This window comes from Herpailurus yagouaroundi, unplaced genomic scaffold, assembly GCF_014898765.1.
Source record: "Herpailurus yagouaroundi ecotype Mexico unplaced genomic scaffold, PumYag 247, whole genome shotgun sequence".
NCBI classification, from domain to species: domain Eukaryota; kingdom Metazoa; phylum Chordata; class Mammalia; order Carnivora; family Felidae; genus Herpailurus; species Herpailurus yagouaroundi.
Window position 1 is genome coordinate 458,327 of NW_024412464.1, and position 27,175 is coordinate 485,501.

The 27,175-nt window shown below is 48.9% G+C and overlaps 1 protein-coding gene across 15 annotated transcripts in view; it reads right to left on the reverse strand.

Annotated features, from left to right (window-relative positions):
* MAPT (microtubule associated protein tau) overlaps window positions 1-21,011 on the reverse strand; it is a 96,423-nt gene extending 75,412 nt beyond the window's left edge. For 4 of the 15 annotated variants that reach the window (XM_040460076.1, XM_040460073.1, XM_040460074.1 and 1 more), the window contains exon 1: window positions 20,835-20,994. The gene's annotated coding sequence lies outside the window, so the exon portion shown is untranslated. Of the gene's footprint in view, window positions 1-20,834 lie in introns of all 15 variants that reach the window. The other 11 variants (XM_040460067.1, XM_040460065.1, XM_040460079.1 and 8 more) reach the window with 8 other exon arrangements.
* Window positions 21,012-27,175: the final 6,164 nt, after the last annotated feature.

Here is a 27,175-nt window from a genome sequence, read left to right on the forward strand (position 1 = left end):
GCAGCAGAGGCAGCCCTTTCCTCCAGTTCCACCTTGCCCGGGTGGAGGGGAACGTGGCTGGGGTGAGGGTGGAGAGGTGATGACAGGCAGGGCTGGAGAGGTCAGACAGAGCTGGAAGGTGGACAGAGCAGCAAAGACTCAAAAACACCAGAAGAGTGGAAAATGGAGTCGCTGAGGTGAATTTTTTCAAAAATTTTCAAAATTTTTTTCAAAATACTTCTTTTTGATTATAAAAGTAATTCATGCTGCTGTTGGAAGTTTTGATAATGAGAATCACTACTAATATGATAAATTTTTAGCCACACACACACACACACAAAAGAAATACAGACCTATTGGATTTGGGAAAACATGCAGTGCAGAAGGTAGAAAGTGACAGTCCCTCTGTAACCCATCTTCAGTTCCACAACCTGGCCTCCGAGAGCTTAATAACACAGGGGCATGTTTGCAGATTATCACGGTAGGTGTTCAGGAGTGTAACTAAGGGCTGGTCGCTCACTGTGCCCCGTCATCTATATGAATCATTGCCACTCCTTACCACAGCCCGGAGAGAGAGGTGCTAGTATTCCCATTTTTCAGATGTGGAACCAGGCTCAGAGAGGTCAAGCTACTTACCCAACGTCACACAGCCAGGAGGGGACAGCCAAGCGTCAAGCCTGGTCTGCCCTCCTCCCAGGCGTGCACCCTTGCCACCACACCTCATCTGCAATTCAGGAGGGCGGGAAGAAGTAGGTAAATAAATAGCATCTCATGTCCGTTTCTTGAGTAAGACATGGTAACGATAAATGATTGAAACAATACTTGGGGAAAACTGAGCTGCTAAGAATAGGCCAGGCAGGTGCAGGGAGGGCTGACCTTCCAGGAGCCCCCAGAGCAGCTTTGGTGCTAACAGGGGATGCACAGACTTTGGAAATGACAGGAAGGTGACTCCAGGAGACAGCAAGGGAGCAAATGGCCAAAGTGGACAGAAAAATGAATGAGCCCACTCCACTCGCGGGGCTTACCACGTGGGTGGGTGGGACGGAATGGCGGTTCTGAAGTTCTTGTTCACACCGCGACGTGTCCGACCGCAGCATGCCCACTACTGGGAAGTGCTTCATCTCCGTGGGTAGAAAAATCTCATTAACCTAATGGATATTTTCCAGCAACAAATGTTGCTTCTGTTATTTAAGCACACCGGAGGGGAAAGCCATTCCACCTGGGACACCCAGCCATCCTCCAGGAATTGTGGACTTTCTCTAGGAAAATTAGCAGGCGTTTTTAAGCAGGGTGTATGCTTCTCCTTTCAAAAGGAGTAAAGCCAGTTCAGCCTGGCTGCTGTAGCGAAAGGTGACGCCCACGACTGGCCAGGTGGGTCTGAGAGTCCCCCTCTGGCACTCCAGCCATTGCCGGGGAAGCCACATGGAGCCTGGGAGGGGATGTGCGAGGGGAGGAAGGAGACCTGTGCTAGCTGAGATTTGCCATGGACGTGCTGTGTGGCTCTGGGGAGGTCACTTTCCCTCTTTGGGCTGTTACCTCATTTCTCAAGTGGCTCTGGCTTCTGTTAAAATGCCAAACTCGTGGGCCTTAACACCTTGCACTGGCACCTCTGTGGATTTTTCTCAGTATAACCTCAGAGAGCAGGAGAGGTGTGGGGGGAAAGGTCCCTTGAGAAGGAAAAAAGGCACTGAAGGGAAAGTGGTGATCCACTCTAAGGATGTCACACATCTGGGGCACCTCCCAACACTTCCACCTGCTGGCCCCTTCTTCATCCTCCCTCCATGCCCCCCCCCCCCCCGCCCATCTCATCGTGTGACAGAGGCCACAAGCCATCGTCAACAGAGGCCATCATGAGAGCACTTCTGTCAGGAAGGCAGCAGGGGAGGTCTGGGCAGTGGCTAGTTGCTGGGACCAGGTGGCCCCTGGGGGTCCTTCCACCTCCACGGTTCTGAGAGTTCAGGGTCCTACAGGCCAAGCAGAGTGACCCTTAACTAACAAACAGTGGGAGAGGCTCAGGGCTGGGGGGCACGAACTTCTAGCCGTGGCCGTGCCTGTCAGCCTCTCTGGAGAGAGCCAACGGACAACACGGTAATTAAAACTGAAATGAGGCCCTCTGAGGATTGGAATGTCTCTGAGAATTGCTCTGTTGTACCCGAAAGAGGAGACTAGAAGTGTCTTTCTGCTTCTCTGGGTGCAGGAGACCCCAAAGAGCAGGGTCTCGGGGCCGCATTCTATGTCCTTCGAGGAACATGGGGGATTCTGGAGGGACTCTGGCAAGGCCTTGGAGCAGAGTGTGGAGCTGCTCATGAAAGTTACTCCACGGGAGACAGGCCGCGGTGCCAGGTCCCCTGAGGCAGGGCTGCGGCCAGAAAGCCCCTCACCTTTGTCCCCACTGCTGAGGTTCTAGAATGGCAGCTTCCATTTTTTTCCCCCCTTCCAAACAGTAAGTGCCACCCGGCTAGCAGTGGGAGGATGAGATCATTTGTGTGAAAGGAAGAAGACAGAAAACAGCACTGAAGTTGTTTTTGATATAAAAGGATTGGGCACGAAAATTGTATAGTGGTGCATCATCCAGCCTCGCCCCAGAGAACTCATCCATGGGCGGCTCACCTGGAAGGCAGGCTACCAGGCACTCTGGGGACCAGGGTGGCTCGTGGGGCTAGTTTGGGTTGTCCCAAAGCACAACAAGGCTTGGGCACTTAAATAACACAGTAGCTCACCTCCCCTGTCCTCCTGCCCCATCCACCTCTATCACAAGGGAGTGCTCCAGCAGGTGCTCTGTGTGTTCAATTACACACTTCAGATATGCTGCACACACACACACACACACACACCCCACAGTGTGTGTGCTCCTGGTAAGTCGGATTCCTGTAACTCATCCGGAAGGCCCTTCGTCGAAGACAGTGATGCGCCCAGGCTAGCCCACAAATGTCACAGAGGTTCCATCTCTCTGAAATTAGAGGATGAAGAGTTTTTCCACCAGGGATGTCATGCCTGTCAGCTTCCCCTGGGGGGGGCCTTTGAAAGAACCCTCCTTCCAGATATTTTCATCCGTCTGAAGTGAGCATATATATGAGCCTGAGCATATCTACGAATTTAGCTTAAAAAAAATACACACGATGTAAAACATCAACAGTTGAAAAGAGTTCAGAGTGAGTGACAATGATGTTCCCTGCCAGCACCCACAATTTCTCTCCCCAGAGGCTACATCGAAACCTGATTTTCATTTTCCTCCCAGCCAGGCTCCACATACACAGCCTCATTGACAGGCATTCTCCCTCTTTTTTATTCAAGCGGGAACACAGAACAGCTCCTCCTTGTCGACCACAGCAGTGCATTTCGGTCGGATGGGGGGGACCACACTTTAATTAACCAGTTCCATATCCATCATTTCCAGACTTTTGCATAACAGACGGCTCCCCAGTGCATCCTCCCACAGATGCCTTTGCTCACATACCGAGGATAAATTCTTAGAAGTGGCAATGCTCTGTCAAAAGGCATCTGATGGATCAGCCACATTTCTCTCCAGAGGAGGTGACAGCATGCACCAGCCGGCTGCAGGGTTACCTCCCCTCCGGATCTCTGCTACCTGATCCACGGGACAGTGGCATCTCTCTGTGGCTTTATCAGCAGTCCTTTATAACCGGTGAAGTCGAGCATCTTTTCAGTCCCCACCTTTTTTTTTTTTTTTTTTTTCCTTGCTTTTTTCCTGTAAACTATCTGTTTTTCTCTTTTCCCAGGCTTGGTATTTTGGTAAGATGTCTGGGGCAATTCTGAGGTGTCCCAGGACCCCCTGCTTGTTGTGGATGACCCAAGGTCCCTTAAAGCTCTAACAATGTGGATTCTGCGAGCAGGATTCACAACCCGAGGGCCCGGGGACCGCCCGGGTTCTGCGTGGGCCCCGCCACCCCGCAGGAAGGGTGCGGGACTCCCAGGGGCAGCTCAGGTATCAGAAACGTGCCGTGGAATCACCCGAGCTCGGGTGTTATCAATATTTCACGGGATTTATCTGGCAGGATTCATCAGGTATTGGATCAATTCATGTCCTACCCCTCTGCCCTCACACAGAGCTGCTGCTTTATAGGAAGTTGCTCAAGTGACTGTTGAAAGAATAAATCATTAACACCTGTTTAATTGCCCCCCCCCTTTTTTTGTCCAGAGTAAAGTTCAAATGGGTTCAGTGGAACTGTGTTCACAAATGCTCACAAAGACTCCTAGTGTAAGGATGTCCACTTCCTGAGAGCCTCGACCAGCTTCCCTGCAAATTACTAAAGCCCCTTTCTTTGGCCCTGGCAATCAGGGTTGCCCGATAAAATAGAGGGCAACCAGTTAAATCTGAACTTTGGATAAACAACAACTGTTTAAATGTAAGTATGTCCCAAAGACTGCGTGAGACATACTTCGTGTGTGAGTTTTCTAGGGCCACTGCAATAAACTGCAGACTGAGTGGCTTAAAGCAATAGGTAGTTATTCTGTGACTGTTGTGGAGGCCAGAGTTCCAAAATCACATCATTGGGACAAAATCACGGTGTTGGCAAAGCCTCCCTCCTACCGGAAGTTCTAGGAGACCACCCTTTGTTTCCCTCTTCCGACTCCTCATGGCTGCTGCGATCGACATCACTCCACGTCGCTCCAACCTGTGCCTCCATCATCAATCACAGGGTCTTCTCATCTCCGTGCCTCCTTCTTGTAAGGACACAAGTGACTGCATTTACCACCCGCCCAGACAATGCAGTAGAATCTCTCCTCAAGATCCCTCACTGAATGACATCTGCAAAGATCCTTTTTGCCAAATAAGGTCATAGTCACAGGTTCTGGGAATTGGGATCCGATATCCTTGGGGAGCATTTATGCAGCCCATCACACTTATACTAAAAAAAAAAAAAACAACACAAAAACTGTTGTTTATCTGAAGTCCAAATTTAACCAGGCATCCAGGGTTTTAACTCGCTAATTCTGACAGCCCTCCCTGGGCCTGAGCCTCTCCCCAGGAGGCAGGGACTTAAGTGGCTCACCTTCACCTGCTCACCACCCCTCCCAGTATGAGCTTAGGGACCAGGCCTCACACCCAGTCCTGCCCATCAACATCTTTGGTCTTTGAAGCAGGGCTCATTCGGGTTTCCGGGAGAATCTCAAGGCTTAGACCAATACAAAGTCTTAGCTTTTTAAAAGATTCTGGCAAGTAGTGTACATATTTCCCCTTTTAACACTCAAAATGCTGACCTGTACCCCTCCCCACTCCAGGTCATTTGTGTGAAAGCATTAAGAGAAAAAATAGTGTTGGAATTGTTTTGTTGTTGTTAAAGATTTAATTTTTAAGTAATCTCTACACCCAATGGGGGGCTCGAACTCACAACCCCAAGATCAAGAATTGCACACTCCTGGGTTAAATGAGTGATGGGTATTAAGGAGGGCACTTGTGATGAGCACTGGGTGTTGTATGTAAGTGATGAACCACTAAATTCTATTCCTGAAACTAATATTACACTATATATTAATTAACCGCAATTTAAATAAAAACATGAAAACTACCAAAAAAAAAAAAAAAAAGAGTTGCATGCTCCACCAACCGAGCCAGCCAGGTGCCCCAGAATTGTTTTGATATAAAGTGATTGGGTATTAAAATCATAAAGTGGCACGTCACTCACAAATATATGAGTTACATACCTGCAAGTCTCTTTAAGAAAGGCCTTAAGTTTTGGGGTGCCCGGGTGACTCAGTCGGTTAAGCATCAGACTCTTGGTTTCAGCTCAGGTCATGATCTCACGGTTTGTGAGTTCAAACCCCGCATCGGGCTCTGTGCTGACAGTACGGAGCCTGCTTGGGATTCTCTCTTTCCCTCTGTCTCTGCCCCTCCCTCGCTTGCTCTTTCTCTCTCTCAAAATAAATAAATAAACTTAAAAAATACTCAAAAAATAAAAGAAAGGCCTTAGGTTTTCATCAGTACTGAATTCACTCCCTCATCTATTCATTCATTCACCAAACAATTACCGAGCCTTTATTCTGTGCCACGTGCACAGAATTCATGTGCTAGGCACTGAGGATACAAAGATGAACAAAACATTGGCCAACAGATGGATGTGTTAGGGAGCCTCATTCCCTGGGGGAAGCCCCAAAAAAGTGGAATGAGATAACGTTGTGGAAATTAAACACCAAATAATGGACACCAAGTAATGTGAAGTAATGTGAAGGAGGAGGGTTTTAATCAATTTGCTTTGAAACTAGTCATATAGAGAGAAACCCCATTAATTTACTAATTACCTTTAAATTCTAGCAACCACTTTTAGCCTTCAGTTATGAAAAAAAACTTGTATTACAGGATGTGTTACTTAGGCAGGTCTGTGTTAACACCATGGAGGTTTTCTCCTCTCTCCTGGTCTTCCGCATCCCTGGAAATGTGGGTGATGACCACGAAGCAAACCATCAGGGCATCCCTACCAGTTTGGCCCAAAGCGGGGTTACTTGGACCTTCATCTTCTCCCTTCACCTGCACTGCTCCTTGCTCCCCACTGCTGGGGTGCAGGGAGCACTTTTGGGGGGGACACAAATTATGACCACACACCAAACATATCTTATGCCGAATAGACTTTTTTTTTTTTTTAAGAAGGAAAAGCAATCTTTTCGTTTATTTATCATAATGTACAAATCCTCAGGCTAAAATTCCAGGTCACTGCCATACATATATATGTATGTATGTATATATGTATGTATATATATACGTATATGTATGTATATATGTATGTACATATGTGTGTGTATACACACACACACACACACATATATACACACACACACACACACACACACATATATACATACATATATAAAACTTTTTTTTTGTCCTGGGGAGGGGTGTGGGAAGCAGTGAGGTCTCCTCTCCCCTACCCTCTACTCAGGAACTGGCAGTTGGTAGGATCCCTCAGGCTAAAACAGTGGAGAGCCACGGACGGAAAAGCCAGGGGTGAGGCCTGCTCTTGAGAAGCAGAAGTCCTGGGTTCAAATCCCCTGTTGGTCTAAAACTAGCCATGTGATCTGAAGTACCACTTAGCTTTCCTGAACCCCACTTAACCTCCCTGAACCTCAGTTTCATGATTTGTGAAGGGGAAAAGAATTTTTACAGGCTCACATCAAGAACTAAATAAGATCTGGGGCACCTGGGTGGCTTAGTGGTTAAGTGTCCCACTTCAGCTCAGGTCATGATCTCATGGTTCGTGAGTTTGAGCCCCGTGTCGGGTTCTATGCTGACAGCTCGGAGCCTCCAGCCTGCTTCATATTTTATCTTCCTCTCTCTCTACCCCTCCCCTGCTCACTCCCTGTCTCTCAAAAATAATAAATAAACGTTAAAAAAAAAGAGAGAACTAAATGAGATCATATCAACTGTAAAGTACTATCTGCTTATTAGCAATTTGGGGAATGGGGAGTCCTGACATCACATCACATAGGCCACCCAGACGTGAGCTCTTCCTCATGCCTATGTGTTAAAAAATGTTCCTACGGTACTTCCCTCTCCCAAATACCTAGATAAGAGTGTTAAAGTAACTCAGGTTTTTAAATGAGACTGACCATTCCCTAATTAGTCCAAACTAGAAAGATATTAGGGCATCCAGAAAGCCTCATCATCCTAAGTGTTCTTTGCAAACTTGGGCCCACGGGGGACAGGGTCTGTTCTACTGGAAGTTCTGGTGTCTATTATGTGGCCATAGCCTTTGATGATGAGGTCCCTGCACCCAGAGGCACAGATGTGGCCAGCACACTCTGGCCTGTCCAAAGGGCGACCAGGAGAGCTGCCCTCTGCCCAGTGTTCCCATGCTCCTGACTTTGCTTCCAGGGCTGTGTGCAAACTTGCAGCTCCCACCCGGGTCCACGAGAGCTAAGCAGGCCTGTGCTCAGTGCTAAGACCGGCAGTGTTCTTCCAGGTGGCCCCATTTTGGGGTGCTTTTAAGAATTTTCTTGAAGAGCAACTTGTATTACTCACCCTGAATAAAATTTGTAGACTGAAATGATTACTGCTCTGTCTTTCCCCCCAGAAAAATCCAACAAAACAGAAACTAGGGTGGGATCTCACATACGGTATAGGGTTGCCTTTATAGCCAGTGGATTTAAAAAAAAAAAAACAAAAAAAAAAAACAAGAAAACTTGGGGAGGGCGCCTGGGTGGCTCAGTTGGTTGAACATCTGACTCCTGATTTCGACTCAGGTCATGATCTCATGGTGCGTGAGTTTGAGCCCCTCCACTGGGCTCTGCACTGACAGTGTGGAGCCTGCTTGGGATTCTCTCTCTCTTCCTCTCTCTCTGCCCCTCCCCCAACTCTCTGCCCCTCCCCCCCAAATAAAAAAAATAAACTTAAAACAAATTGGCGGAGTAGGTGGGAGGCAAGAACAGAACTGAGAAATAGCTTGTTGCAGATACAAGAGTGGCTGTGGGAAATGTATTTCAATACCATTAAAAGTACCTGGTGAGGTTGCAAATTCTAAATATGTAATATGTGTGACCCAACCCCATCTGTGTGAGCCCCCCTTTTCTGTTCCCCATCACTCCCCCTTTTCCTGGTCCTAGAGCATGAACCACAGTGGTGTAGACATGGGGGAAATCAAGTGGATGGTTGTATGAAGGGGATCAGACGGTACACCAGGAGGCTGGGTATTGCAACTCATCCTCCCTCCCTCCCTCCCTCCCACCTTGACCCTTTTTCCTAACAACAGCCGTCTGCCTGGTCCAGGGAAAATGCCCACTTTCAATGAAATTTCTCCCTGTAGACACTGCCCGGGAACCTGAATGTCATCTCCCCTGAGTTTACACACCGGACCCCTCCTGGCCACCTGTGCCAGCCTTGGGTCACACATACCCCTCCACGGAAGTGTGGCAGGGGTGGAGATTTTTCATGCTTTATGTGAACTGGAAGAAAAACGAGCTGTTCTGTTTGATAACTGTCGACCTGCCCACGACACTAAATTTGGTTCTGCCGTCACCGGCAACATGAAACAACAGCCCAGTTTAGAGGCTAGCTTTCGGTTTAAGATACCTTCTCCAGGCTCAGGTTACATACGACCCACTCAGGGAGGCTGGAGGGCACAGTTTCTCTGGTCATTAGCACTAAAGACATGCCTGTTGGCCTGGAGAGCGGACCCACAGGGGAGGCACTGAAGGCAGGAGGCACAGGAGCTGCAGAGAAGTGTGATCTGGCTGTGTCCCCGGCCGAGATCTCTCTGGGCCTCAGTCTGCTGCCCTGCAAAATGGGGATGATAATCCCTGCCTCAGAGGGCGGGGGTTGTGTAGTGAGGGTTAAATAAGGCAATGTTTTTAGTAAAATAAATGCAACTGGCTAGTACCGTTATTATCAGCATCTTCATACAATAAAACCAATCTGGACCAGTAGGCAGTGCATTAACTTGGTCTGAAGTAGGGAAGTCGGGCTGGGGTTACACACCTGCCCTGAAATACTACCCACCATGCACACGCCTGAGAAACCGGGTTTCTCCGTTCCCTGGGCAAAGACAGCTAGACGGCAGCCCAGCTCCAGTCAATTCAAATCCCAAGAGCAAGTGCTTCCATGAATGAGACTTCACCGAGCTTCTTGCCACCAAAGAGCCAACGGAATATTACACCCCCTTGTCAACTCCAACCTTTAATTCAATCACTCTTGCCTTACTCAGTTCCCGACCCGGGCTAACCACCCAGTAGCCGGAAGAGGCTGCTCCCAGGCCTCATTAGAAATAGAAGGTTCTGTACCAAGTCCCTGTCTGATTAGGAGGAAACTGAAAACCCCCAGGGAAAACGGAAGGGCTCCTAGGACGTTCCATCTGGGGGTGTCAGGAAAGCTCCAGCCCCTCTCCAGAGAAGTCGGCACTGGCAGGGGCAGGATATCACCTGAGGTTATGCTACGGGCACTTCCACCCACTGTCCTGTCCTGCACCCTGGCTTTAGGCCTCCTCTGGGAAGAGGGGGACAGATACGACCCGTACAGGCTGGACTGCAGCCGCCTGTCCATCCGTCCCGGGCGCAGGCCCTGCTGACGGGTGCTCACCCCTGGGAATGAGCCTGCACCGTCTGGCCCGCAAGAGGGGGGCAAGGGGGCAGCAGGTGTACTATTTCAGGCATCAGGCTCCACTCAACCCACGAGAGACATCAGGCCTGGCGCCTGACTCTGGCTCCCGGGAGGGATCCCCACTCCCTGTGGTACCTGTCTTCTGAGAAGCTCAAATGAGTTCTCATAGATGGTTTTATTTCAGTTCTGCAACGACCCAGTGAGAAGGGAGCCCACATTATCATCCACTTGGGGCTGGGGGACTGCACAATCCCCATTTTGCAGATACAAAAATGGAGGTACAGGAAATCTTTAACTTCCCCACAAGTCTCTCAGTTGGTAAGTAGGAAAGGCTGCAATTAAATTCAGGGTTTGGCAAGCCCACGCAGCGGGTGATAACGGGTCCACAAAATGAGGTGATGGTTAACTTCTGGAATTCATTTTTGCCAGCAATAAATGATAAGGAGATCTTTTTTTTTTTTTAAGTTCTTTTTCACTTGGTCCAGATTGTCAACTTATAACATGAATCCTGCCAGTTAAAAAAAAATTTTTTCCCGTGCATGTCCCATCAGGCATCAAGCATTGGTTCATAATTATTTATAGCACTTTAGTGACACTGAAAGGGATTTATTTCAATTTATTCAGTCTTTATTAACACTCTGCAGGGAACAGAGTGCAGCCATCACTCCCTGCAGTGTTAAAAAGGGAGGGACTTCAGAACGACAGGAGGCAGAACTGAACCCAGTAGAGATGCCCAGGAGGCACATCCCACAGGATTAACCCTGGGGAAAGATTAAATAGGGTTAAAGCAGGTTCAGGTGAGTCTGTCACCGATAGCTTCTTTATTCAATCGGATTTAGGGATGTTCTGCGAAATCCTTCATTTCTAAACTGGGCTTGTGGTGACAGCACCAGCTGAAACTCAGCTGCTGCATGTGGGTTGGGATCAGTGTGGAATTTCCCTATTCTTAAGGAAAAGACAAGACGAAAGTGGATGGCAGAAAGGCTGGTGACTTCCAAACTGCTATTCTTGGCAACGGGCAACTTTGAAAGGGACAGGTTCACATGAATCTACACCACAATTATTACCGAACCCCAATACAGCAAAGTATATACAACTATCTTACTTGTATATACATCCTTTGCTTGGCTTATTAACATACCTCAACTTAAAAAAAATTTTTTTTTAATGTTTATTTATTTTTGAGAGAGAGAGAGAGAGAGAGCAAGCACACATGAGTGAGGGAGGGGCAGAGAGAGCGTGAGACACAGAATCTGAAGCAGGCTCCAGGCTCTGAGTTGTCAGCACAGAGCCCGATGCGGGGTAAGAACCCACGAACAGAGAGATCATAAGCTGAGCTGAAGTCAAACACTTAACTGACTGAGCCACCCAGGTGCCCCAATATACCTTGACTTAAATTCGGATGCGTTACTAATACTAAAGTTGAAAGCTGTTCAGGTGTTCGGCAAACCCAATATATAAAGTCTAGACATACAACAAATAAGGGAGTAAATATTCACAGTTAAATATACAATTATAATATGTATATGTCTATATACTTTAAGCCAAAGAGATTTTTTACATTGTCAACTTCCCTTGGGCATGAAAGCACTTGGTTTTAGATTATTAATTATCCAATAAGCCTCTTTTTTGAGGGGTAGGCTGTGAGAGGGAGCGTGAGTTAAGATAATGGTTTGAAAAAAAGCATCTCTGAAATGACCTTCAAATATATGGCTGCACTGGACTTGGTCCAGGACAATTCGGCTGACACACAATTTAGAACACTGGTCCTCACTCAGGTCCTTTGCCATGGAGGAGGGAAACAGTTCCACGTTTCAATGAATTAGTCTTTCCCAGCACTTCCTTCTTGGCATTATGTGTCTGCTAGAGATCACATGACAGCAATTATGGACCCAGGGGTCTTCTAATCCCCTTGGTGTCCTGGGGAGGAGGGCATATAAATGAAAGTGGCCAGATGATCCTGGCCTTTCTGTGCTACAACTGCAGACTAATCCTAAAACAACATCATCCAGCCTTCCTCGAAATATAGAAAACCAGGCCACAGGTGGGTAGGAAAACCAGAAGCTGGGACCAGAGACAATTGTGTCCCTCTTCTATTGGATGCCTGATTGAGCAGGACAGCGGACAAGAGCAAAGGAAGGACCATGAATGGAACACTATTTTCACCAGCTTCAGATTTAATTCTAACGTGCTGATTTACAATGGTTTTTAATTGTTGGACCTTGATCTAAAATTCCTTCACTATGGAGAATTAATATAGTAAGAGGGATTTACGTTTATTTTGAGTTTGATGGGAAGAGTTTTGCAACACTCCCTTAAACCAGGATTCTATGTGAATGGACTCAAAGTGCTGAGCTAGTTCTGGTGGGCAAGGAAAAGATGTGGGGAGAGGGTGGGGGACTGCCCACCATTCACTTAATACCAAAGTCTCCACAGTAGGTCCTGTCCTAGCTGTCACCATGCAAGAAGCAGGAAGGAAGGACTATAAATATTCAAGGCTGGGTCCACAGGGCCTGATGTCCACAGCCAAGGCCTCCTCCTACCACAGCCAATCTTTCACACTTGTTACAATAACTCCATCATTTAAATAAGATGCAAGCTAATGAGATTCAAGTGCAAAATGAAAGACAAACTCTTAAAACCATTAACTTGTTTTAGGAAAATCCAGTTGAAGGCTTTGGAAAAATTTCATAAAGATGAGTAATTCTGGGGGCACCTGGGTGGCTCAGTTGGTTAAGAGTCCAACTTCGGATCAGGTCGTGATCTCGCAGTTCATGAATTTGAGCCCCAAGTTTGAGCCTCGCATCCCGTGTGGGACTCTGTGCTGACAGTTCAGAGTCTGGAGTCTGCTTCCGATTCTGTGTCTCCCTCTCTCTCTGCCCCTCCACAGCTCACGGTGTCTCTCTCTCTCAAAAATAAACATTAAAAAAAAATTTTTTGTAAGAAATTAAAAAAAAGATGAGTAATTCTGGAGGCGCTTGTGTGGCTCAGTCTGTTAAGCGTCTGACTCTTGATTTCGGCTCAGGTCATGGTCCCACAGTTCATGAGTTCAAGCCCCGGAACCTGGCTCCCTGCTGATACTGCAGAGCCTGCTTGGGATTCTCGCCCTCTGCCCCTCCCCCACCCCTTGAGTGCAGTCTCTCTCTCTCTCAAAATAAATAAATAAAGATTAAAAAAAAAGATGAGTAATTTTTTACTGTTAAACAAAATGTTACAGACTGTGAACAAAATAGTAAAATGCTAGAGAGATTCTGCATTCAGATTCCTCTGTAGTGTAAGCCCTTTTTCCAAGGAGCTAAAATCTGAAGTCCTAACCAACGTATTATGAGTGTGGCTTAGGTAAAAAAAAAAAGACAAGAAATTCCAACCAGCTGATCCAAACACCAAGAGCATCATTTTGTAATGGTTTTTCTGATGTAATGGCTTTGAAAAACTAACGTATTATGACCCTCAGTTTTCGTTTCATAGATAAGAAGGCTTGTTAAACCAGATTTAGTAATTCAGATATGAACATGCTTATCAGAGGCTTGGGAGTTCCCTGGATTCAGAACATGTCCATTTTGTTTTGTTTAACGTTTCCTGCTTGACCATGAAGCCTGCTTACCAGTTTACCAAGTTCAACACATCTGTAAATCGTCTCCTCCACTGCCTTCCATTACCTTCCCAAGCCCATCCTTGCTCACTTTTTATTCAGTGAGTTACAAGTAAGAGCTCTGAACCCGTGCGTTAGCTAAGCCAGGTCACCGTTCCCGGGATGGTGGGAGGGCGTGGTCCGGCTCAGGCTGGCATGTTGATTACACAGTCTATTCCTGGCGTGGAGTGGATTTCAGGAAGGAAGAGGACAGAAGCACGGACAACAGATGACAAGTCCTTCTGCTTGCCTGTGGCAAGAGTTCTGTCTGCACATTTAAACACGGGTGTGTGTGAAGTCGGGGAACCCACTTCCAGCCTGGCTCCAGGGGTAGCTGGGCAGGTGCCTACTTGTAGTTCGAGCCTTACTCAGTGTAACAATTTATCTGTTATAAGGATTCCATCACTAGGGTCAGTAGATGCCTTTGAACATTCATCCAGTCACCAGCGTTGATCCAGAAGCTGCTGCCCTTGAGACCATTCACTGAGCAATTTACTAGGTGCCAAGCCCTGGGCTAAGCACTGCATCACCCCCCACCCCCTTTTAAACCTCACAGCAACCAGTGAGATAGGTACTGGCATACCCCAGTTTGGGGACAACACCAAATTCTTGGGGGACAACACAGCTTGGGTCCCACAGTAAGTGGGGGAGCCGGGATTTGCACCCAAGAGGTCTGATCAGAGTCCACACCCTTAAACAACTGACCAAATGTAATACCTCTCTCTGCCGCCAGCCAGTGCCCTGCACTGAGGGCCTGTTGAGGAAGAAACGGTGTCTGCCTACAAGGTATTCACAAACCTTCCTTCAACAGCTGAGGCACAAAATACATTTTGGGGGGATTCTTTCAATAGCGTCCCTGATTGGAGCAAGTACAGAACCCGCTAAAATGTCAACAAAGCAAAAACAAATTCAGATAATCCACCTGGAAGTCATTCAAATTTGTATTTTGTGGAAGCCGATTCTAGCCCACATAGGTGCACACCTGCAGAATGCTTCCGAATCAGAGAACTCAAAAAGCTCAAAACCCATCCGAGCTGGCCTCACACTGCTTCCCCACACTCAGGCAGAGGCCATCTGTGCAGAAAAGGAACCTGGAGGTGGCAGGAACATGGCGCCTGGAGAAGGAAACGCATTCTTGGACAGTAACCTTTCTGGCGAGGTAATTGGGGTGAGACCGACGGGTATGGTATATGTCTGACTGCCCACACAGGGTACAGGGGAGGCTGTGGGATTACAGTGGCCTCCAAACTTCTCCTAGGGTGGAGGGGCAGTGAGTCCTGGGGATGAAGGATTCTAGGCAGTCCCTCTATGTCACAGCATAAAGGAATACTTCCTGCAGAGCTTGGGCCCCAGGAAGCAAGAAGCAGGAAGCACCTTTGCCAAGGGAGCCCCGAGATTCTTGCATGAGGCCCTTTCCACGCCCACCCAACTCAACTCACAGCCACAGGCTCAGAGCTGGTCCCACTGCTTCAATCTGTCACAGGGCAGGACCTAAGATGAGAATCTGCCGTCCCTAAAACTTCAGTGATTTGACCCTGACCATGGCGGAATCTATGTCATGAGCCCCCAGTCTTGATTTCTAGCCTCCTCTGAGTCAAGCAGACCCAGCTGCTCTTTTGTATGATAGAGCGGTCTTGAAAACCTGGGTTTGGGGCTTCCTGGGTTTAAGGTCCCTGGGATATTTTCTCTTTGTTTTATGAACAGAGCAGAGGCTGAGTGAAATCCCTTGCTCCACGTGTCAAGGCTAGATCAGAAATTGTGAGCTTTAGATCGTGTTCCAATTACAGACTCTCTCAAAAGCTCATTTTGTGAATCAGTGGCTCTGGAACTTGAATACTCTCACTGGGTCAATGTTACAGAGCACGCTTGGGTTTCCAGGCTAGCCCATGAAGGCCTGTTAAAGCCACGTGTAGCTGAGAAGGGGAGGTGGCTAGTGTCAGACATCCCAGCTCTACCATTCCCTGGCTGTGTGACCTTTAGTGAGTTACTAAACCTCTCTGTACGTCAGTTTCTCCATATGTAACAGAGACAGTAACAGCACCTACTACCAAAGGGGGCTGCCGTGAGGACTAAATGAGATCATCTCTGGGGAGCACTTAGAACAGTGCCTCCTTAAAGGCACTTGAGGAACATAAGCTGCCACGTTAAGAGGACCAGAGTAACAATGTTTCAAGTACTAGTGACATTTGGGGTCGGATACTTTGTGATGTGGCAGACTGTCCTGTGGCTTGCAGGACCTTTGGCAACATTCCTGGCCTCTACCCACTAGATGCCACAACTCTTCCCGAGCTGTGAAAATAAAAAATGTCTCTAGAAATGTCAATGGCCCCAGGAGCTGAGACCCACTGTTTTACAGGAAAACAGCGGAGAGTCCCGGCTGGAAGATCAGGTTTCTCTCTCTGCTGCAGCCCGGTTGGTGAGGCAGGAGTCTTCTCCTCCCAACACTTGCTCAGGTGCCCCTCCATGCGAGTGTTCCTGCAAGGCACTGGCAGAAGCACCTAGGGTGGTGAGTTAGGGGTGACTAGTCAGGTGGATATTTCTGGGGGTGTAGAGGTGTCGGAGGGCAGTTTTTGAAGCGGGATCATGAAAAGGGCTGGGTGGGAGGACGGGGAGCGGCAGAGGCCGATGGGGTTTCCCACCTCCGTCCTTCTGACCTCGGGTACCGGGAGCACCTACAGTCCCAGAGATGGCAGGGCAGTATTGTGTGGTTTCTCTCCTTCCCTCCCTCTTCAGCACTCTTCTGGACAACCAGGGTGACATGAGCCGGGAAGTGCTGTACCGAGAAGGGGGGTGGCTCGGAAGCAGGGGAGGGAGGGTGTGGAGGTGCACCAAAGGGCAGAAGCAGGTTGAGGGGTGCCATTTGGACACTCAGCAAGGGACAAACTGGACTGGATTTGTTCCCAAACCTTCCTGATGCCATGACCTTGAATAGGCACCCCCCTCCCATTCTACTTTCTCTTTGCCACCTTTTTGACCTGCATTTTCCCATTTTACCCATTGATTTGTTACATGGGTATGGACCAAATACCTATTGGATGTCCAGCACAGTATTAAGCCCCTGGGCATGTTTTTATTTGTTTTTGAGTGATTCTTTTTTCAAGGTGGGAGTAAGGACAAAACTATCTAGTTGGAAAACTATTACACATTTCACTAGAAAACTAACATCCTTTCACACACACAAGCTGTGAAGCCACTCAGACCATATACATAAATGCTGAAGGAAGGGGGAATAAAACACAATTTCTTAAAGTGGTCAACAAATGGGCTTCATGAACTGATGTTAAAAGGGCAGAAAGGAAATCCAACCTAAACAAAGGGCACCACAATCCTGTCATACCTCCAGGCTGGCACTGCCCTCAAAGGGCATGGGGGTCAAAGGTCATGTTCAGTAGAAGGAGCTCTTCTCCAAATGGAATAGATCTGACCCTTCTCAGTTTAACTGATTCTAAGTTTTCTTCTTGCAATTTATGGGAATAATCCATTTCTTTTGTTCCTGTCAAGGATGCTGAGCCTAATACCAGAAACCAGTTAAAAGCCACGCCCTTCCATCAAGGGCAGGTGCAGACGAGGTCTGTGTAGGGCAGGCACACACAGTCATGGACTGTCACTCGTCCAAAAAACAGCAAAGCCAACAAAACTCTCCTGCAAACTATCCAAAGGCAACCCCAAGAGTCAAGCCAGGTTACTGCAGTAAACACAACCCGTTACAGAAGCAACTACTGATCAAGGAATTGATCAGCTCCAGGAGTCACTCCAGACCAGGCACTGGGATGGGGGTGGGGTGGGGTGGTAATTTGTTTATTGTTTAGACAGACAGTTTGGGGATGGAGGAATGGATAAGCAATTCCTCCCTAGCAAACCTAAGCAGCATCATAAAATGCAAAATAATACCTTAATTAATTATGGACATGTCATTTGAAGGGATGGGGATAAAAAAACAAAAAACAAAAAACAAAAACCACCCGCCTGAGCACAGGCAAGGTGGCTTGGAGAGCCAGGCCGCTGTCGCAGGTTCCATCATCCATCTCAACTCAGCCCAGCTGGAGCCGGGGCCTGAAGGTTCCTGGGTGCCAGAGGCTAAGTGAGGTCTCCCGGGACGTAAAGGAGCTCCCGCCGGATGGGGATTGGGGACAGGAGTCGATGGCCCTCGGATCGGTGCATGGACATTTCCTGTCGCAGCGTGGGCACACATGCTGCATCCCTTGAGATCCGGGGGTGGGGAAGCCGTTTAGTTCAAGCATGCTCAGAGCCGCGCTCAGAGCTGGGATGGTGTTTCCCGATCTGCGCATGAACACCCAGCCCCTGGCCCCGATATTTCCTCCGTTAGCAGCCCCCCAGGCCTTGCCTACCGACAGCCCCACCAAAGCGCCAACACATTTCAAAATGGAGCAAAATCACGGACGTCTGGACTGCGCTTTGTTCCTAAGCATTAAGCTAAATGTGCTCGCTCCCCGCAAAGCTCCCTTTCCCCCAACCGACAGGAGGCGACCTCTCCGCCCGGGGTCCGCCCTGGGCAACCTTGGCCATGGACTACCAGTTCTCAGGGCGGCTACGAGACCCTCGCTCTGCATTCTGAATTCCGAGCCCAGCTCTAAGTTAGCGGGGGTGGAGGAGGTGGAGGGGGGCGAGCCGAGAAGAGCCTGGAAGCGATCCTTGAGCCTCTACTGCAACCCGCCCGGGGCGGACCCAACTCTGCAGGGAGGCCGGGCACTACCCGGGCTCCGATCTCCGACGCCACAGCGGGAAGGTTCGGCCTGGCCCCAGGTGGACTCTCGACCCTGAGCCGGGCCATTTCCAGGACATTCAGATCAATCTGTGCAGCTCGTGTGGATGATTCGGTTTCAGAGATGCTCATCCCTCTCGGAACTGCGCCCCCGCATCAGTTTTCAGCGATAGAATTAACCAGAAAACCGGGCGGACGAGGCTCTTCGCAGGAGAGCGAGGCTCGGACTCCTTTGCCGGAGGCCCGTGCTCCCCTTTCCCGCTCCCCACTCCCCCGCTTCGTTTCAAGGGTCGCGGTGAACTCGGGCTTTTAAGTTAAAATCTCGCACGTTTCCAAAATAATATTCGGCCACAATAATAAAAAATACATGAGGGACGCTGATTTGGGTGGCTGCGGCCGCCGGAGGCCAATGAGGAAGAGCCACCGGCTCAGTCAGGGTTTTGTGTGTGTGTGTGTGTGTGTGTGTGTGTCGGGGGGGGGGTCTCCCTCCTGCCGCCTCCGGAAGATGGAGGGGCCGCGGCCACGCCAGTCCCTAGGGTTCTCAATCTCTGCTGGGAAGGGGCGGGGCCACGCCCCAGGGTCCTTTCTCGGGACGCGTGTGGTTTCCATAGCAACCTCCCCTCCGTGCCCCCTTCCCCCAGTCATCTCTGGAAAAAATGGGTGTGGCCCGAAGCACCCGACGAACCCTTTTGCCCCCTCCTCACATTCTCCCGCGTGAGAAGCAACAGGGCATGAAGCGGAGAGGGTCTCCGACTGCGCGCTGTCCCCGCCACCTCCTGAGTGTCGCCGGTGCCCCTTGGTGGGCAGCCTGGTGGAGTGTGGCCCCCCCCAGGCCTCTTGGGGTGTAGGGACCCCGCAGAGGGTCCCCCCGCGGCCACCCGCAGAGATCTCGGAGACCTCCAATCCCAGCCCCTCGGCTCGGTGGACGCTTCCTGGCGCGCGGCCCGGCTCCAGGAGGGGGCCGCGCGGGGTCACGCCCGTTCCAGGCATGCCCTCGGGGCTGTGACTCGAGTTCCTTGACCCCAGCAAGCCCGAGATCTAACAAAGGGCTCGAAAATGAGGGGCGGAAAATAGGGGGAGGGGCGGGAGCCTTGGTTAAACACCCTCATCGATAAGAGCCAAAAAACTAGGGCTGGCAACGCAGATCACGTAAGCCCTACAAACAAAGCAGCTAGTCCCCGAGAAAGATTCCGGGTGAACGCCCCCAGAGCTCAAGCCCACAGCAAAACACCAAGATTCCAGCTCCGATTACCCCTCTCCCCCTTTAATTACAGTCCTCGCCCTGTCCTCCAAAGCCCAGCCACCCGGCTTGGCACGGAACCGTAAAGACGTGACACGCCGCAAAAAGATGGCACCTCGCCTTTGGAGGGGAAAAAAAGCAGGGGTGGGAGTGGGAGGAGGCACAGCCTACTCCTCCCCCCTCCTTGCCCACCCGGGTCCACACCCACTGCCGCAGTGAGGGGCGAGCCCTGCGCGCCAGCCCCGCGCCTCCGACAGGGAGCGCACACGCTGGACGCCAGGCGCAGAGCGCAGAGAAAGGGGCCCGCCCCGAAATGCACCTGCAGCCCCCGCGCGCGTCTGTGCGGGGCTGCGGCTGCTAGCGCGAGCGAGCGGGGATCCGCCGATGCCGAGTCTTTCCACATTGCAAGGCCAGGTGACTCCAGCCTTTCGCCTTTCCGAGCCTCCACATCGGGATCCGCGCACTACCTTCTCTCGGGCACGGCGCTGCTCGCGTCTCGGTGCCAGGCGCGCGCAGGGGGAAGGGCGACTAAAGTGACAGCGCCTGGACCCCTCCCCATCTCCCCGATTCCACTCCCAGCCCCCAAATGTCCCCTGCGGGTTTTTGAAGGAGGAAAACGGGGAGGGGGTGGGCCACCGCCTTAAATCAGGGGCAGCGAAAGCCCCAATGGAATTGCTGCCGGGGAGGTGTAGGGAGGGGCAGGCAGGGAGTCATCTTTTCTAGAACCGGATCCATACCTTCCTGAAGGGCTTATAGCAAACCGAAGCAGAGAAATTGGATTACAGGTTCGGTTTCGGGGGTCGTCATTGGACACCCCCAACACACACACACATAGACACACGCCCATTGCGGCAAAAGGTGACGATCCAGAGTGCACAGCAGCCCCCTCCCCCAGGTCACCACCATCCGCGCCCCACCCTTCGCGCTCAACCTCTGCCGGCTGTCGCATGGACACCCCCCTCAGCACACATACACACACACACACACACACACACACACACACACACACGCGTAGGTGCATCCCTTGCATGGGTCCTCTTTCCAAGACGCCGCGGTCCCAGCTCCAGGGCGCACAGGGCGCAAGGAGGGGCCCCCGCTGTTGCCTCGGACCTATGCTTACCTCATGAAACCCATCTCTGCGCAGGGGGCGAGGAGCTGGCAGCATGGGGGTGCAAGGGGGCGGACGGGGAGGCAGATTTAGGAGCTACGCGCTTACCTGATAGTCGACAGAGGGCGAGGACAGTAGAGGAAAGAGAGGAGAAAGTGGCTGTGGTGGCGGCGGCAGAAGGTGGGCGGCGGCGGCGGCGGCGCTGCTGCTGCTGGTGCCGGAGCTGGTGGGTGGCGGAGGTTGCGAGCGCGCGCACCAGGGAGAGGGCGCGCTCCCGAGGCCGACGGGCGGCGCAGGCGCGAGCAGCGGGAGCGCGAGCCTCCCCAAGGGAGGGGTGGGCATCGAGCGCTCCGTGGGCGTTCTCTCCTCCGGCCACCAGTGGGCGCGCGCGAGCGCCCCACCACTCGGCCCTCCCCCGCCGCCTGGCTCACTCCTCTTGACGCCTCCCTTCCCTTGTCTCCCTTCCCCCCCGCACCTCGGGCCGCGGCGCTGGCCGCCAAGCGCACGCGCGTTCTGTGGCGCACGCGCACCTTGGGTCTCCTCCCGCGGCTGGAGCCTTTGTCTTGTCTGAGGGGTCTCCGCCCTTGGGAGAGTCACTCGGTTGCCCCCTGGGTTCGCCAAGGGGCTGGTGCCCCGCCCCAGATCTGCTGCCCCTTATCCTTCCTGTCCCGGGGGGTGATGTCCTATTTCAGAAATGTCCTGGGCGTGTTTCCACGTAGCTCCCCAGTCCGTCCAGCCTGGACCTCAAGGCCTCCCCCTGGGCTCGCCCTGCTTTTCTCTGGCCGGGCATCCCGACCCCCGAGTTTCCCTGAAATGGTCTCCCTCGTTGGAGATTTGTTTCCCTGAGTCCGCTTCCTTTCTACCTGCCTTCTTTCCGCCTTTTTTGTTACTGACCAACGTGAATTCCTAGTAAATCCATTTTAAACAGGCTAATTCAGCTTGGAGCCTGCTTCGGATTCTGTGTGTCTGTCTCTCTGCCCCTCCCCCGCTCAGGCTCTGTCTCTGTGCCTCTCAAAAATAAATTATAAAACATTAAAAATTTTTTAAACAGGCTAATGTAGTTGTAATACAGTAGTGTTGGTTTTTTTTTTTTTAAATAAGGAGTACTCAAGTCTATTATTTACATAACCTGGATCCTAGAATAAAATTTTAAATTAGATGAAGTTTCCAATGGCGCTTACCACGTTGCAAAGCATTTTCACATACACAGTTATTTTTATCTTGTTTATTGGAACACCATTATACTGTAAGTAGAGCTTAGGGTCTGAATTTCCCAAATGCCTGCTGGAGACTCTCACCTGGATAGCACACCTCAAATTGAAACTGACCAGTGGCTTTTATTCATCCGGTCCCCCAGTCCCCCGACTTTGTTTGGCCTTATTTGGTCTATCCAACGTTTAATTTAACGCCCCCCCTTCCCCGGCAGAGGGGGGCTTTATATGTTCGGGGCTTGGGTGGCAACCATCTTGTACTAGGGGTACGGGAACTTGTCTTGAAGCTTTAATTCACATAGCACTTATATTTTCTTCTTAAAAGCCCAATAGTGTATATTACACATTAATACAAAAAGTGTAGGCTGTTAAAAATGCTTTATTCACACAAGATTAATATGTTGTTATTAGGAGCACTGGTAGATGAGGGGGGGGGGGGCTAATTTCTTAAACCACTGGTTCTGAGTCTCCAGAACTGACCTTTTTGTTGTTGCAACTGCTACCATCCTAGTTAAACGCTGCTACTTTGTTTCTGGAAATGTAGTCACCTTACTGGTCTCCCTGCTCTGTTTCTCCCTGTATAGCCCACCCTGCACCCCCTAATCAGATCAGTCTTTAAAAGCAATCATTTCAATCATGGTGCTCTCTTGCTCAAAAATATCTAAAGTTTTCTAACTGCCCCCTAAATGAAATTAAACTCCTTAGCCTTCAATTCCCATTATTCAAGGAGCCCATGTCTCTCCAGTTTTCTTTACTCTGTGGCAAACAGATCTTGTTTGGCGTTTCCCCACCTCTACTCTGGGGTTTTCCTTTGCCTAACAAAGTCCTTGCTCTTTCTCCCCTCCCCTTTCTCCCCACCCCGCCCCCAATGTCCTAGGTAACCTTCAAACCTTAGCTCAAATTTTACCAAAGCCTCCCTTAGTCACCCTAACTGTAAGGGATATTTCCAACCCCTAGAAGGAGCTTAGAAGAGTTACTCATCTTTCCCAAAGTGAAGAGGGGAGTGGAATTAATAGCTCTCTTGTAGCACTGAAGTTGTGTTATTGTCGCCAATTGTTTTCTTTCCCTTTTTCCTGTATGGGGTTTATTATATGTCCTTGCCTGTTACTGTGTGATCTGCACTGCCTCTGCCTTCTATTTCCCCATTGATGTTTGACTCGGCCATTTGATGGTTTTTGGCTACTAGAATTAATGGACATTATGTAAATTTGTCCCAGAAGAAGCTTTAAGAGGCATTGCGACTTTCTACTACTTTTGCTCTTTCTTTCACCACCAGAATGGCATGTCCTGTAGAGCTGCACCTTCAGCCTAGGTCCCAGAATGGAAAAAACACACAAGGAAGTACATATGAGTAACATGAGTTACTCATGAGTAACATGAGTAAGAAATGCACATTTATCGTCTGAATCACTGAGATTTTGAGAGCTGTCATCACAGCAAAGCTGATGATACAGAAATTCAATGAGAATCTATATATATAGGGGCGCCTGGGTGGCTCTGTCGGTTAAGCGACTGACTTCGGCTCAGGTCATGATTTCACAGTTTGTGAGTTCGAGGCCCGCATTGGGCCCCATACTGACAGCTCAGACTGTGGACCCTACTTCGAATTCTGTGTCTCCCTCTCCCTCTGCCCCTCCCCTGCTCATGTTCTGTCTCTCTCTTTCAAAAATAAAAAATTAAACATTAAAAAAATTTTTAATGAGAATATATACTCTTATATATACATTTCTTTATAAAAATCTATATAATTTATATATATATATATATATATATATATTCTTACACAGTATGTTTGTGTGTGTGTGTGCATATGGGTAAAGTTCCACATGCAGAGCCAACAAATAGTGGCCATTTTATCATCATGTTCGTTATCAATGCTTTTGCTACACATGATTTTATTTCTATACGTAAAATAAAATGTAACAGTCAAATTAACAGTCATCCTCACTCAAATGTCCTGTTTCCTTTAAGATTTAGGTAATTGTGAACTGACAGGGGCCTGATGACACTGTGGTGCCAAGATACTGAATGATCACATTTGTCTACGTTGAACTGAAGTAATGAGTGCTCAAAACAACCCTAAACAGATCTGTCATTCTGTCATTTAACTGTATATGATGTGGAGTTGGTATTCTTTCCAGATAATTTAATCACCATAGGTAGCTAATGGCTGACTAATTCAGGCCAAGAAATACATCCCGTCCCTTTCTCCCTGCCCTTCCCTCTTGCTGAAATAGAAATCTCATGGCCACAGGGGACCTGGGTGGCTCAGTCCATCGAGTGTCTGACTCTTGGTTTCAGCTTGGGTGCTGAGCTCATGGTTCGTGGGGTTGAGCCCCACATTGGGCTCCCCGCTGACAGTGCAGAGCCTGCTTGGGATTGTCTCTGCCCCTCCCCTGCTCATGCACTCTGTCTCTCTCTCTCTCTCTCTCTCTCTCTAAGAAATAAATAAATAAATAAATAAATAAATAAATAAATAAATAAACCTAACAACAACAAAAAAGAAATCTCATGGCCACATTCAGCATTCTATGCCCACCCTACAGAACCATAGAAGGTGGAATGACATAGGGATTAGGTTTCAGAAGAGTTAGGTCCTAATCTTAGCCATCTTGTATGATTTAGGTAAATTCATTAACTTCTCTGGACTTCAATTTCTTTGTGTAATAGTGTCCCATGTGGGACTGGAACTAAGCTCCAGATACGCATAGAATTTGGGCAGTCTGCTACCGAATCTATTCATATACTATTTCAGTCAAGGTAGGCTAAACTGTTGTGATAAACAGACCCCAGAATGTAATGGCTCAAACAGCACTTCCTTCGCAGCCTAGGGGGCAGTGTTCCAGGTCGGTGGGTGGCCTTCTCCACATGAGGCCCAGGAACCCAGACTCCCTGCATCTTGAGTCTCTGCCATTCCTTAGAGTCTTGTTGTGTGGCTTGTTTGAGGCTGGGTCATCGTGTGCTGGGTCCAGTTGGCAGAAGGAGAAGGAGCAAATGGAGGAAGCACACTGGCTGTCTTAGAGGCTGGACAGAGCGTCTAATCACATTTGTAATTTAGCGTCTAATCACAGTGTTGTAATTTAATCACATGGCCACCCCTAGCTGTAAGGCACACCAATAAATGTGGAAGAGTTGTGTACCCAAGAAGAAGAGAAAGGATTAGGGTGGAAGTTTCTGCCATGCACATCTTGACTTATATTCGGGATGAAAAAGACCCTTGGGAAAAGAACCTGAACTTGGTCTATCATAAGATTCTCACACATGTGACTATGTCAGCGGACCTTGTGGTAGGTAGTAGATAACTAGAGAAAGATGACAGCCAAATTTCAAATTAAGTTCCAAAGAGAGAAGGCATCATTGGATATCTTTCTATCGGGGCACCTGGGTGGCTCAGTCGGTTAAGCATCTGACTTTGGCTCAGGTTGTGATCTCACCGTTCGAGGGTTCAAGCCCTGCGTTGGGCTCTGCTCTGGCAGCTCAGAGCCTGGAGCCTGCTTCCGATTCTATGTTTCCCTGTCTCTCTGCCCCTACCCTACTTGTGCTCTGTATCTCTCTCTCTCTCTCTCTCTCTCTCTCTCAAAAATAAATAATTAAAAAATATATATCTATTAATGACAAAGTCGCAGGTACTGTTAATACTACATTCAGTACTGATATGTTAAAATTCCAGTAAAGGTTGTAAAAATAAAGACGGGCTTTTCCCCTTTCAAGCTAACAACTCCTATCTTCTTTTTCTATGTAGAGAGGGGCTTAATAAGTCCATTTAATTGAATTAAATAAAGTCTACAATGAGATGAAATGATCATTTTCTTTATGACTGGGTCAGTCTGAGATTTAGCTCGGACAAAAAAATGCAGCACAACAGTGGTTTAAATAAGAGAAAATTTTATTTCTCTCTTACATGGAAGTCCACAAAGAGGAGTCAAAGGCTGATTTAGAAGTTCCAAGACCTTGGGTCCCTGGGTGGCTCAGCCAGTTAAGCGTCCAGCTCTTGATGACTCTTGATTTAGTCTCAGGTCATGGTCTCACTGTTGGTGAGATTGAGCCCCTCGCTGGGCTCTGTGCTGACCGTGCGGATCCTGCTTAGGATTCTCTCTCTCCCTCTCTTTCTGCCCATTCCCACTCGTGCTCACACTCTCTCTCAAAATAAATAAATACATAAACTTAAAAAAAAAAAATTCTAAAACCTTCCTGGAGCCCATGTCCATCGGTTTGGTTTCTCTATCATCCTTAGCACACTCCTTTTGGGCAGCAAAATTCCTGTCCCCTCAAAGGTCCTTTTAGCTGGACTAAGAATCAACTTGACATGAGACAGATTAACAGCAGAATATCAATTTACATGCATGTGGGGAATCCAGGTAGACATGGAAGTTCCCAAGACAGGTCAGGTAAAATGAGGTATATATGTCATTCTGAACTAAACAGAAAGGGGTAGGGGGTCTGGGGTTTCAGAGGAAAGAAAAGCACTTCACAGGACAATAATAGCAGATATTTGGTAATTAGATGTTTGCCCTGCCATTACAGATGGGTCACTCAGATACAGTTTATCTCTGCTAATAACCCCTATTCTGGGAAAGACCCCCAATTTAGATTCTTCTATGTAGGTAAGGGAGGATAAAAAGTTTCTCTTGAGCCTACAGGGTCTCAAGTGCCTTCAGCTCAAAATAATCCATATGCCAAAGTGGCACATTTGGGGATGGAGTGGGAGGGGGAGCTGTCCTGAAACCCTTCACTCCCCCAGAGTCCAAAATGGCTGCTTAAACTCCAAACATCACATCCCCAGAAAGGAGGAAAAAATAAAGATGAGAACATCTCTATCCTTTGAGGATATTTTCTGCAAGTCACATATGACATTCTCGTTAACATCCTGCAGGCCGGGATTTTCACATGGCCTCGCAAAGCTGCCGGTGAGCCTGGGAAATGTAGTCTTTATTAGAGAGGGCCTTGTGAGCCGATTAATATCAGCTCCAGGGGGAGGAGGGGGTATCAATTAATAACCACAATAATGCAAGGAGGCCATCTCACTTGGTAATTCCTCTGAATGAGCAACCCATTCTTTCTTTTTGAAATAGTGTCCTGAAAACATTTTTATTTTTATTTTCATTTTTTAAATGTTTTTTAATGTTTTTACTTATTAAAAATATTTTTTTAATGTTCATTTTATTTTTGAGAGAGAGTGAGAGACAGAGTGCCAGCGGAGGAGGGGCAGAGAGAGGGAGACACAGAATCTGAAGCAGG